At 39.8% G+C, this 12,322-nt stretch overlaps 1 protein-coding gene across 1 annotated transcript in view; it reads left to right on the top strand.

Annotated features, from left to right (window-relative positions):
* LOC121501426 (olfactory receptor 10J3-like) overlaps positions 1-12,322 on the top strand; it is a 148,329-nt gene that overhangs the window by 86,025 nt on the left and 49,982 nt on the right. The gene's annotated exons all lie outside the window — the stretch shown is intronic.

Here is a 12,322-nt window from a genome sequence, read left to right as displayed (position 1 = left end):
TCATGACCTGAGCCAAAGGCAGACGCTCAACCACTGAGTCATCCAGGTGCCCCGAGAACATCTTTAAAACACACATTTACATCTATAAATATCTCTCTAAGGACTGCTTTTGCTGTATTCCATAAGTTTTGGGATGTGTTTATTCATCTTAAAGTACTTTGTATTTTTTTCCTCTGACACAGTCATTGTTTAGAAGTCTGTTAATTTCCATGCATTTGTGAATTTCTCAAATTTCCTTCTGTTAGTGATTTCTAATTGCACCGCTGCCAGGGCACCTACTTTATTTCAATACACCTCAATTTATTGAGGCTTCTTAATGGTCTAACATATGGTCTGTCCTGAAGAATGTTCCTTGAGGACTGGACGAGAATGCGTATGTTGGTAGTTTGGGGGGATGTTCCGTGCATATCTGTCTAGCCGCCTCACAGCAGTGCTCACATCCACTCCTGCGTTGGTCTTGCACCTAGTTGCTTTATCTGTTATTGAACAGAGTACTAAAGGCTCCAACTATTATCGAATCGTGCATTTTCCCCTTCAAATCTGTTAGTTTTTGCTCCGTGTATTGGGGGCTCTGTTGGCAGGTACACGTAAAATCGATAATTGTCCTTTCTTCCTGACGGATTGAGCTTCCATCAGTTTATTTTAGAAAATGTCCTACTTTCGTAACAATTTTGGTCCTAATGTTAATTTTGTCTAATATTAATATAGCCACTCCACATATTTTTTGCTTACCGTCTGCCGGCCTGGCGTATCTAATTCCATTTTTAAAATTTTACCCTATTTGTCTCTTGGGATCGACAGTCTGACTTGTAGACCCTGTAGAGTGGGGTTATATTTTCTAATCCATTCTACCAATCTCAGCCTCTTGATTGGATTGTTTAGCTCCGCTGGGTTTACCGTAGTTGCTGACCAGGTGGGAGCTACCTCTCCTACTTTACTGTTGGTTTTCCCTCTGTCACGCGGTTTTCTCCCCTCTGGTCCATCACTGCCGCCTTTGCTGCCATAGTTCCCAGTGTACCATTTTAATTTCCTTGCTTTTTCCTTCCTGGATTTTTTGGAAGTCGATTTCTTAATGGTTGCCCTGAGGACGATTACAATTTTTCCCCCCTTAAAAAAAATTTAGTTTTAATTAATACCAACTTAATTGGCATAGAAACAAAATTGGCATTTTACATTTTATTAAAATTGTACATTTGGTCTGTGTTCAAATTGATCTAAAGTGTTTATTGCTATTATAATTTTAACGGTTTTATTGTATCCCTAGTTAGGTCCTTATTCATCAGTTCTCGATGGTACCTACCAAAACTTTAATATTTTCAAGGCTTCATTTATTTTGCGATTTTTACTTAAAATCTCCAGTGTAGATACTTCCCTCACCTCTCCTCGTGCTATTCTTGCTGTATTATGTCTTTGCACGTCACGAGTCCATCTGCACATTCATTTTTGTGGAGATTGCTTGATGTAGTTGTATTGTAAGTCAGGAGAAGGCGAGCACTGCAGACAAGACATACCTGTATTGTCTTCCATGTTTGCTGATATGTATATAGTTTTGGGGTTTTTTTCCCCTGACTTAAATACTCAAATGTGTTGTCACGAAAGGATGTTTGCAGGCTTCTGACAGATGTTCATAAGTAAAGGGAATTGCATGGGGCACCTGGGTGGCTCAGGTCATGACCCCAGGGGCCTGGGATGGAGCCGGGTGGGCATCTGGCTCCTTGCTCAGGGGGGAGCCCGTGTCTCCCTCTCCCTTTGCCCCTCCCCTGCTCCTGCTCGCTGGCTCACTCGCTTGCTCTCTGTCAAATAAGTAAATGAGATTAAAAAATAATAATAATAAAGGGAATTCCTTTTTACACTTAGCTTAGTAAGAATGTTTATGGTCAACCGGATGTTGGACTTATAGCTAATATTTTATGTTTCTCATCTTTTGAAATCATAAATTTTATTTAATTGTTAATACAATAAATATTTTGATTCTTTTAATATTAAATCATCCAGCTGTTCCTTGTCGGAACCTGACTTGGACCTGCTGGGGTTTTTTTTCTTAGCTATGAATTCTTTTAAAAAAAATTTATTTTCAATAATTGCCCTCATTGCATTGGTGTTTAATTTTGTATTTTTAACTACCTGTTTCTGGTCGGACATAAAGTTTTTCAGACTAGTGGCCTCATGATTTGAGATTCTTCTATTTTTAAAATCTGAAAGAACGTGCATATCTTAAAGGTTTGGTTTCATGTCTTTATCTTGAATGAAGATGAAAACTACATTTTGACTGTCATTTTCATTTTTCTTCACTATTATTGCTCTGTTCATTTTCTAATTATTCTCAGCCCATTATTATAAATTAACATTTTATTAAAATTGTACACTTGGTCTGTGTTCAAATTGACCTAAAGTATTTATTGCTATTATAATTTTAAGTTTTATTATATCCCTATCCCGAGTTAGGTCTTTATTCTGTTTGTGATTTTTATTCTGTTAGATGGTTTTTCTTTCATCGGTTCTCAATGGTACCTACTAAAACTTTAATATTTTCAAGATTTCATTTATATTGTGATTTTCACTTAATTCTTTAAATCCTATTTTTTATTTATCTTTGCCTTCATTTATATAAACACATTTTTTTCTGCATTCTTGAATTAAACACTTAGTTTACTTTTGTTTTTCTAAGAAGTGGATTTATGATATAAATTTATGATACAAATTTAACATTTATATTTTAATATACTGCTCTGGTTTTAGTAGTCTTCATTTTTATCTTTTAATTTCAAATAGTTTCTAATTTTTAACAACATTTTTATTTCCTCTTTCACTTATGTTTTTTTTTTTTGCAAAATATATTTTTATATTCGCAGATGTAGGGATGGTTTTCGGAAGAGGCTAGCAAGGGAGGAGTGGCCAACTTTTGTGGCTGCCTTTTTAAATTTACTGCCTGGGTTGTGAAAGCTGTATGCGTCTGTTGAAACTCACAGAGATCTCTTTGGGGTAAAGAGTGTGGTCAGATTTTTGTCAAAAATTGTGTGTATATGAAAAGAATTTAAAATTGATAAAATTGACTATAATAAAATTTTTTTTAATTAAGTGTGTTTTTTCTCAATCTTCATAAACTTCTGTATTTTCTCACACTTTGTCTGCTTTACCAGTGTTTTGAAAATGTCTCTTCAAAAAAAAAAAAAAAAAAGAAAATGTCTCTTCAATGACTTTACAATCCTGGTTTCTCCTTGTGGTTTTGTTAGTGTTTGCCTGATATATTGTGAAGCTTGGCTGTTAGGTCCGTACCAGTGTTGGCCGCTACGCATTTTTGGTGAATTGTTCTTTCAATATAGTTCTTTGTGAACTACATTTACCTCTTTGTTCATTTTAGTGTCTTTTCTCCTTGATGAATTTTAGTTCAACTAATATTTATATAATTCTTATAGGAAGCTTATTCTTATTTTGGGTTTTCCTTTTACCATGTTTCTCCTTTTTCCCCCTTTTCTCAGCATCTAATCAGTTTTTATATGGTCTATTTTACATGGTCTACCCTGGTGTGAAAGTTTTGCATTGTCTAGCTATTTACCTAATGGTTACCCTTAACTTTTTTTTTAACATTTTCTTTTTTTTTTTTTAGAAATAGAGCACATAGTAAATAATAAATAAACATAAAATGCAAATATTTCTGAAATATATATGTGTGTGTAATGTGTGTATGTGTATATATATATATATTTACTTATTTATTTATATATATATAAGGAAATGATTTTCTACTGTCTTCCTTCCTCCCTTTTTCTTTTCTCTAGAGGCTACCTGTATTTGGTGGCTTCAGAAAAATTAAGTCAATTGAATATGTATGTCTGTGTGTGTTTTTTAATTAAATTCATTAGCAAACATAGAGTACAGCATTAGTTTCAGATGTAGAGTCGCGTATTCATCAGTTGCATATGTCTATTTTATATATCTGTGTGTGTGAGAGAGAAACAGAGAGGAGATGAATACTTATTTTCACGAGCTGATTCCCACAATTATGAAGGTGGACACATCTCAGGTCTTCCAGGTGGCCCACCAGGCTGGAGGCCCAGGGTGGAGCCAGTGCCGCAGCTCCAGTCTGAAGGCGACTGGCTGCTGAGTTCCACTCCTCATGGTAGGTTAGTTAGTTTGTTTTTTGTCTACTCATGCCTTCACCTGGCTCACCCACATTATAGAGGAAATCTTCCCTACTCAAAGCTCACTGATTTATTTATTTTAGTTTGTTTTTTAAAAATTTATTTAAAATCCATTAATTACCATATAGTGCATTATTAGTTCCAGACAGAGAGTTCAGTGATTCATCAGTTGCATATAACACCCAGTGCTCATCCCATCACATGCCCTCCTTCATGCCCACCACCCAGTTACCCCATTCCCCCCACCACCTCCCCTCCAGTGACCCTCAGTTTATCTCCTAGAGTTAAGAGTGTCTTATGGTTTGTCTCCTTCTTTAATTTTTGTCTAATTTTATTCTTCTCTCCCTTTCCCTATGATCCTGTGTTTTGTTTCTTAAATTCCACATGTGACTGACTGAAATCATATTTGTCTTTTTCTGACCTATTTTGCTCAGCATAATATCCTCATGTCATTGCAAATGGCAAGATTTTATTCTTTTTGGTGACTGAGTAATATTCCATCACACACACACACACACACATACACACACACACACCCCACATCTTCTCTATCCATTCATCTATTGATGATCCATTCATCTATTGATGAACATCTGGGCTCTTCCCATATTTTCAAATCCCACCAATTTGAATGTTAGTCTCCCTTAAAAACACTCTGAACATCAACCAGATTGATGCTTGAGAAAGTATCTTAGCAATGTGGCCCGGCCCAGCCAAATTGACACATAACATTAACCATCACACTATTTTCAGTTACTTTACCTGTTTTCATCTTTAGTTCCTAACTCACACGTTTCCTCTTTCCTCTTTCTCAAAATATGTGTACATTCTAATTTTGGTTGTCACTATTTTCTGTTTCAATAATAATGATTACATGAATAATATTCACAGCTGATCCATCATACACTATAATTACATATCTCTTGAACAAGAGGGCTAAGTGTTTTTTTGTTTGTTTGTTTGTTTTTGTTTTGTTTTTTTACCTCTCTATGGTCTGTAATGTCAGGCATCTGTTAATTTTCCTGTCTTTTTCTTTTCACAGAGCCAGTTGACCAAGAACCCTCTGCCTTTCTCTGGTTTTGCTCAGTTGCTCCTTCGCTGATTGGAAGGCTATGGATGTGACACTTTAGTTCCAACCTGGGGATCCCCTTCCATCTCTCCTCTTCTCGATTCACTATCTCCTGGATCCTTTATCTTTCTTAATGATGTACATCCTCATTTTAATGGCTTCCTGAGAAAGAGGAGATAGGGGCAAAATGCTGAGATTTTACATGTTGGAAAATGTTATTTTACTCTCACACTTGATTGATAATTTGCTGAATTTATGTTTCTAGTTTAAGACACAAAAATTAGTAATGGGAAGCCTCACAAATGGAATTGAGAGGTTTGGGCAGGGGTGTGGGCAGCCCTACCACTCCTCATTGACTTCAGACCCAGCAGGAAGAGAGGGACTTGACCTTACATGGACTTGACCTTGAACATGGATGCCACTCTACTACTGTAGGAGGAGGACGAGGTGCTGCTCATCCCCCCCAGCAATGGCTCAGCCCATGAGAAGCCACCACATTCAGAATTCTGAGTTTCCTCCAATGGACTTCCTGTTCAGAACAACCCTCATAACTCCCCCCTTTTCTCCTTAAAAAAGGTGCTTGTCCTTTGTTCCCCAGACTTGCTTACAGTTGTGCTGCAGCTTGTTTGTCCCAGACTGCAATTCTCTTATTCTCAAATAAACCCATCTCTCCATGGTAAAATAACTGGCAGTTTCTATTTCTAAGTTGAACAGGACTAATTTGCTCTTAAAAATGTTAAGCCATTATTTCATTGTCTTCCAGCTTCTAGTGTAAAGTCCAAGCCATTTTGATTCTTGATCTGTTCATTGCTTATTACTACATTTGGGGTTTTTTCAATCTTAAAATCTGTAAGGTCACCTTTGTAACATGGTTTTTAGAAACTAGATGAAGGTGCATTTTGCATGTGTCATGACTGCTTTGGTTATGGGAGACAGTTGGTCTGGAAACTCATGCCCTTCTGCTCTTTGAAATTCTCTTTTACCATTTCTTTGAAAATTTAACCCTTTCTACTTATTTTTGGAGTCTATCCTAGTCAAATATTAAACATCTTCTATTTATTTTCGGTATTCATTTGTTGGCCCCTTAGTTTGCTCCTGTTTGTCATTTTGTTCTGCTATTCAAGACATTTCATCAAATTTCTCCTGCAACTCTCCTATTTAATTTTTTATTTCAGGTAATGTATTTTTAATCTGTAAAAAAGCTCTTTCTGCTTCCCAGGACATGCCTTTTATACAGAACGGCTTTTATTTCACCAATACAGTGTCTTGTCATGTCCTTCTGAAAATGTTGAGTATGTATCTTTAGAAAGACTTTAATCCACTCCCTGCCCTCTATCTGCTTCTTCCATGTTCTTCTGTTACCTGTTTATTAGATGATACCTGTTTTCATGTTATTCCCAAAAGCTTGGGGATCCTTATCCTTTGTAATGTGACTAATACACCAACATGCTATTTGGTAACCGTGTTGCATAAAGGGCTGGGGTATGTTCAGCGGAGGGCTTTACTTTCTAGGGGGATAGAGCTGAGTGATGTGGCGAAGCTGGCTCTCTTATAAGCTTACTCTTCTAACATAGGACACTGAACTTTCCTTATCTGTTGGTCGTTGTTCATGGAATGTCAAGTTCTCCGGAGGACAACCCTTCATTTTCCTGATTGGGAGCTGTAAGCCTTATCATCAGTGTCCTGTAAGTCTTGTTGATGTTCTTTACATCTTCCTTACCTTTTAAAAAATACTGTACCAACCTCCCCTGGCCCCCCAGCCTACCTCATCTCTGTCAGTGTCCCCAGAAAGCCACCCTCCGGCCTTCTGAGCAGGTAGGGGAGAGGCTCTGGCTGTATAAATATTAAATATTTTCAACGGTGTTTTACCAAACTAATTGTACACTCTTAGGTCCAGAAAGACTTGCTCTCCCCTTCAAGAGCGCTTCTGGCATTCTGGGCAAGAAATCAGTGTTTCTGGTGTTTCTTCTGCCTCTGGCACCTTCCACATCTGTGATCTCTGTGCTAAGTCACACGGAGGACAGAGACCACGTATTAATCCCCTTTCCAGATTCCATGATTTTGCTGTGCATGCCCGCTGTCATATCCCTGTTTCTTGGCTGTGAATGTGAGCCTGTTCTGAAGTGAAATTTAGTCAGGTTTTAGGGAAAAGCCACAAATAATTCCTATGTAAAAGTCTGTGTTTCATCGACATTCTCTCTACCCTCCAATTATATTTTTTAATTTTGAGATGATGTATTTTAGAGAGTGAGTATGCAAGTGGGGGGGTGGGGAGGGTCCGAGAGGGAGAGAGGGAGCAGACTAGCAGACTGCTGAGCACAGAGCCCAGCGCAGGGCTCGATCTCACGGCCCTGGGATCACAACCTGAGCCAAAACCAAGAGTCAAGGCTCAAGCAGCTGGGCCACCCAGGCACCCTTCTCCCCTTCGATTATATTTAACAGAATACCTATAACTTTGTTTTAAGTAATGACTAGTGTTAACCAGTATGTATAGCTTCACATTGAGTAAGAGAAGTGAGTTTAATTTTCTTATAATTATTTTACAAAGAAAATATTGGTACTATTGAGCTCAAGACTTCTGGTACATATTTGCTTCATCCTATATTCATGTCCTGTTTCCTCGATCTGTTACAGCCGGACCCCTGTGTTGCTAGTTGTCGCTTTCTCTCCAGGGATTGCTTCTGTCTGGAAGCCACCAATACTCTTCTGTTGGGAGCAAGAAATGAGGGGGAGGGCCGCTTTTTTCTGGGCTACTACCCTATATTTATTTATCCTGCCATTTCCCATCGATCTGGTTCTCTTCCACCTCTGGTATGAAGTGGCTTTTGTACTGGGCTTCCCTTCTGATTCCCACTGCCTCCGAGGTACCTCGTCCAGTTGATCACATTTCTTCTGCATCTCTAGGTCATGCCATGTATTTTGTAGCTCGCTAAAAAATGTATTTCTGTTTCTAAGCACTGGCTATAGGATCCTACTTCAAAGTTTTTTCCCTTCTAGGGTTTGGTAGGGGTGGGGCTGCTGAGTGTGGGGAGGAAACATGCTGTATGCATTCATTATTCCAGAGTGAACATCAGAGACAGAGGTTCCATTTTCTTTATAATTTTTGAAGCTTTTTTTTCCCCAAGAGTGAGAGTATTGCTTTTGTAATCAGATAAATGCCAATTAATATGTCACTGTTTCAGAATTTAAAAAAAACAAAAATAGGTGGCGTCCCTCTCAGATGCTCATCCTGGCCAGCATGGAGGTGCTCACGTGTGCAGCACCCTGTTGTGGCATCACCCTAACTTTAGAGGGTCACCCCAGGAGCACATCGAAGTTTGACCTTGCTTTTGGCATTTAGTCAGAGTCTACTATTTCTTTCTACCTTGGTCTTTAGTCTTTGCAAAGTCAATAGCTAAAAATGTTGTATACCATTTTTGGGGCAACTCTGAGCTTGGAGGAGAATAATGATCACATCATAGCATACATGGTCACCTCCAAGCAGGCTGACAACATCAGGAATCTGGACAAAGCAAGCCACTGGCTTTAAAAAAAAAAAATCCAAATATGCATTTTCAAATATAGTTAATCATTCTGTGGCTTTAGATCAAAATAGCTTTATATGTTTTTCATGTTAAAATTCAATCAATTGAGGTATACATTACATTTATTACTTCAAAAGTAAAATGCATGAGCAATTGACAATTGGGAATTGTTGATTTTGGGGACAAATTTAAGAGTTTTGGGAAAATCACATTTCAGATAACTATCGAGGGTTGTATGTTGATTTTTAGTTTTAGAAAGAATGTTATATGTTGTAAAGCCAATAAATACTTAGAAAATTTAAATATACAAAGCAGAATGATGGAAATTAGGTGTTAGAATTCTAGTCTTTGTAAAATTATCTGGTGTTCTGTATTCATGATTTTATTTTATATTTTATTTATTTATTCATGAGAAAGGCAGAGACATAGGCAGAGGGAGACGCAGGCTCCATGCAGGAAGCATGACATGGGGGCAGCCTGGGTGGTTCAAATCCCACGTCAAATCCCCCGTCGGGCTCCCTGCATGGAGCCTGCGTCTCCCTCTGCCTGTGTCTCTGCCTCTCTCTCTTTCTATCTCTCATGAATAAATAAATTATTTTTTTTTTTTAAAGGGAAGCATGACATGGGACTCTATCCTGGGTTCCCAGGATCACACCCCAGGCCGAAGGCGGCGATAAACCACTGAGCCACCCGGGCTGCCTGTAATCATGATTTTAAATAAAACAATTGTGAAGCCCTATAGTTTTAGCTTTTTAATTCTATTTAAGTCCTTAATTTACGGCTTGATTTTAATTTTGCCACCATGCTCATCGATGACCATCTTCAGGATAAATTATTTTTAATCCATATTTAATGAAGAATATGAATAGAAGAAAGTGTTAGAGAAAAGTGAGATGTATCCCTCAAGATGATTTTGTTCTCTGCCAGTCTCTGTGTCTCACGTGAGGAGTGAGCACACCCACCTGGTATCCCAGGTGTGTGACCACGGCAACAACCCAGCATCTATAGTGAAGAGTAAGTATTCCTCCTTGGAATGTCCGGTGTTTAAATACGAATACCGGATGTTCAATATCAGTAAGATTTTTATTTCAGTAGCCCAGAAACCTAGTCTGATGGTATTGGGCTTCAGCATTAGCCTCAGTTGAGTACTTGAACTTTCAGCTGTTGAGTATTTGGCCAACATATGTTGTATCTGCACCTCTGTTCATTAACATCATTTGACTAAAATGAATTAGAACAGAAGAGACTGGGGGCTCCTGGGTGGCTCAGTCGGTTGAGCATCTGACTCTTGGTTTTGGCTCAGGTCGAAATCTCAGGGTCCTGGGATCGAGCCCCATGTCGGGTGCTTGGCGTGGAGTCTGGTTGGGATTCCTTCACCCTACGTCTCTGCTCCTGCTGCTCCCCCTGTGTGCGTTCTCTTTCTCTGATAAATAAAAAACCAAAAACAAACCAAACTAGAACAGACTAGAATGAAAAGCATCAGAATGCATTGCAAGTAGTAAGGATAAATAGTATTCTGTGAACTCTTTCAGCTTGTAGATGTATGCATGCACACTGCGTTACGTTAGACCATGCATTCCTTACTGAGGGCTGTGGTCATGGTGAAGAATTTGAAATCACGGTACTAGAAAGAGGGCAGGTGCTTGTTATTGAGCAGGAGGGTAGGCAGTAAGTGCTGGAATTGCTAATAAAAGATACAGTGATGCGAGGCATGGGGATTTTTTTTTTTTTTTTTTGCAAGGCACCGTGCCTATGTGACCTTAGTGCAATAGCCATAGAGCACAAGCAACTGTGGGAGAAAGGTAGGAGTCAACAATTGGCGAAATAATATAAAAATGGTCAGGAGAAACTGGAGAGGTAAGAATCTAGAGATCATGATGATAATATGCTATCTTAACACTTTTTTGTGGTTACCGCAACAATTTCTACTGTCTTCAGTGTAGTTGATTCTTACGACAGCCAAATGGGAAAGACAGAGGAGACGTTGGTAAACCCCATTTCGTAGAACAGGAAAGACTCAGTCACTTCCTTAGAGATCCGCAGCTGGGGAGGAGTAAAAGTGTGTCTTAAACTCAAGCATCTTATGATTTTATGCTCTTAAGGAAAGAAAGCAGTTGAGAAGCGAAGGGTGGTGGCCTGGGCCTGGGGAAGCCAACTACAGCACCCGCTTTCTGGCACCTGGTGCTCCTCGAGGCACTGTTTCAGATTCGTGACCACACTGTGCCTGGAGGATCCTCCAGAAGCCACCTTGCCATCCTGACCCTCCAGACCATCCAAGGAAAGAGACCCCGAGCCACGTGTAGAAACCGGAGGGATGGCTGGAAGCCGGAAGAGCAGCCTGAAAATCTCTGAGGGCAGTGGCTGCCTCAGGTGGATGGGGTTGGACTCTGGGTTTGTTAGATATGACTGGAAGTTTATGGAGATGACGTTGCTTTGTTCTTACTCTAATAGAAATCTAAAGAATTTGTTTCATCGTTTGCAAAGGATTTTCACGTTTCTTGTCTCACGTGTCTGTCACAAACTTTGGGTATGTTTTATAGATAAGGAAACTGTGTCTTAGGGAAGCTAAATAATTCATCCAAATGTAGATGGTAAGAAGTTCGGCAGGACCCAGATGGAGTCTTTTTCTTCCACTACTTATGTTCCATTCCCATCACTCAGCCAACCTCCAAAAAGCACTACCTGACTTTTGACATAGCTAAGTTGGAAGATGCAGATTTTCTTTTGAGAAGGTCAAACGGACAAAGGCACGTTTTGGTAACTAGTCTAAAATAAAATTTTTATTTACTTAGTAAAAGTGCAGGGTACCTTTATTTTGGGTTCTCTTGGATTTCACCATAAATCTCTTAAAAAATAAAGCTCGTAGTTGAATCTATGTAAGAGTGAACCATAATGAGCTACTTCAGAGATACTTAGACACAGCCCTACTTTTTAAATGAACCTCAAGGAGAGCACAGCCTGTGAGGACCATATCTCCGGGTACAAGTGAGACGTGACCCAGCAGGTGCCGCTCTGCACTAAAGCCCCGCAGCACTGCCCAGTTCACATGTGTGTCCGTGAAGACCCCAAGGGGAAGTTCGCTGTAGTGTCGTGTGAATGCACGAGTGGGAGGTAGCGGGGTGGAGGAAGTGGGTGGACTGATTCCTTCATCAGAAGGCTCATAGGAGAGTGGCTTTGGTTTGGGGTTTCAAAATGAGTCACAGTGAGAGGCTTCCATCCAGGGGCCGTAGCAGTAGAAGGGCCTGAGGATGGGAAAGGGGAAGGGACCAGTCACTAGGTGTGGTTGGGGTGGAAGGCAGTGTGGAGTGGAGGACACGCTGAGGGCAGGGGTCCTGGAAGTGGAGATGGCCAGCGAAACATGTCCCGTTAATTCAGGGCCTGGTGGGTCTTAAGTCATGGTAGGGAGGATGGATGACTAGAATCACTTTGGTTGTCTCTAAGTTATGGACGACTACGTTGTCCTTACCACGTACACCCTCCTGACCCTCTCCCACTCATCCCTGCTGTGGACTCTTTCCTTTACTCCCCTGCTCTTGTTGCTTCTTTCCGCCCCACGAAAGCCCCTCCCGAGGCAAGCCCATCTCTCC

This window comes from Vulpes lagopus, chromosome 11 (assembly GCF_018345385.1).
Source record: "Vulpes lagopus strain Blue_001 chromosome 11, ASM1834538v1, whole genome shotgun sequence".
Classification (NCBI taxonomy): Eukaryota; Metazoa; Chordata; class Mammalia; order Carnivora; family Canidae; genus Vulpes; species Vulpes lagopus.
This window is presented reverse-complemented; position numbering and strand designations above follow the sequence as displayed.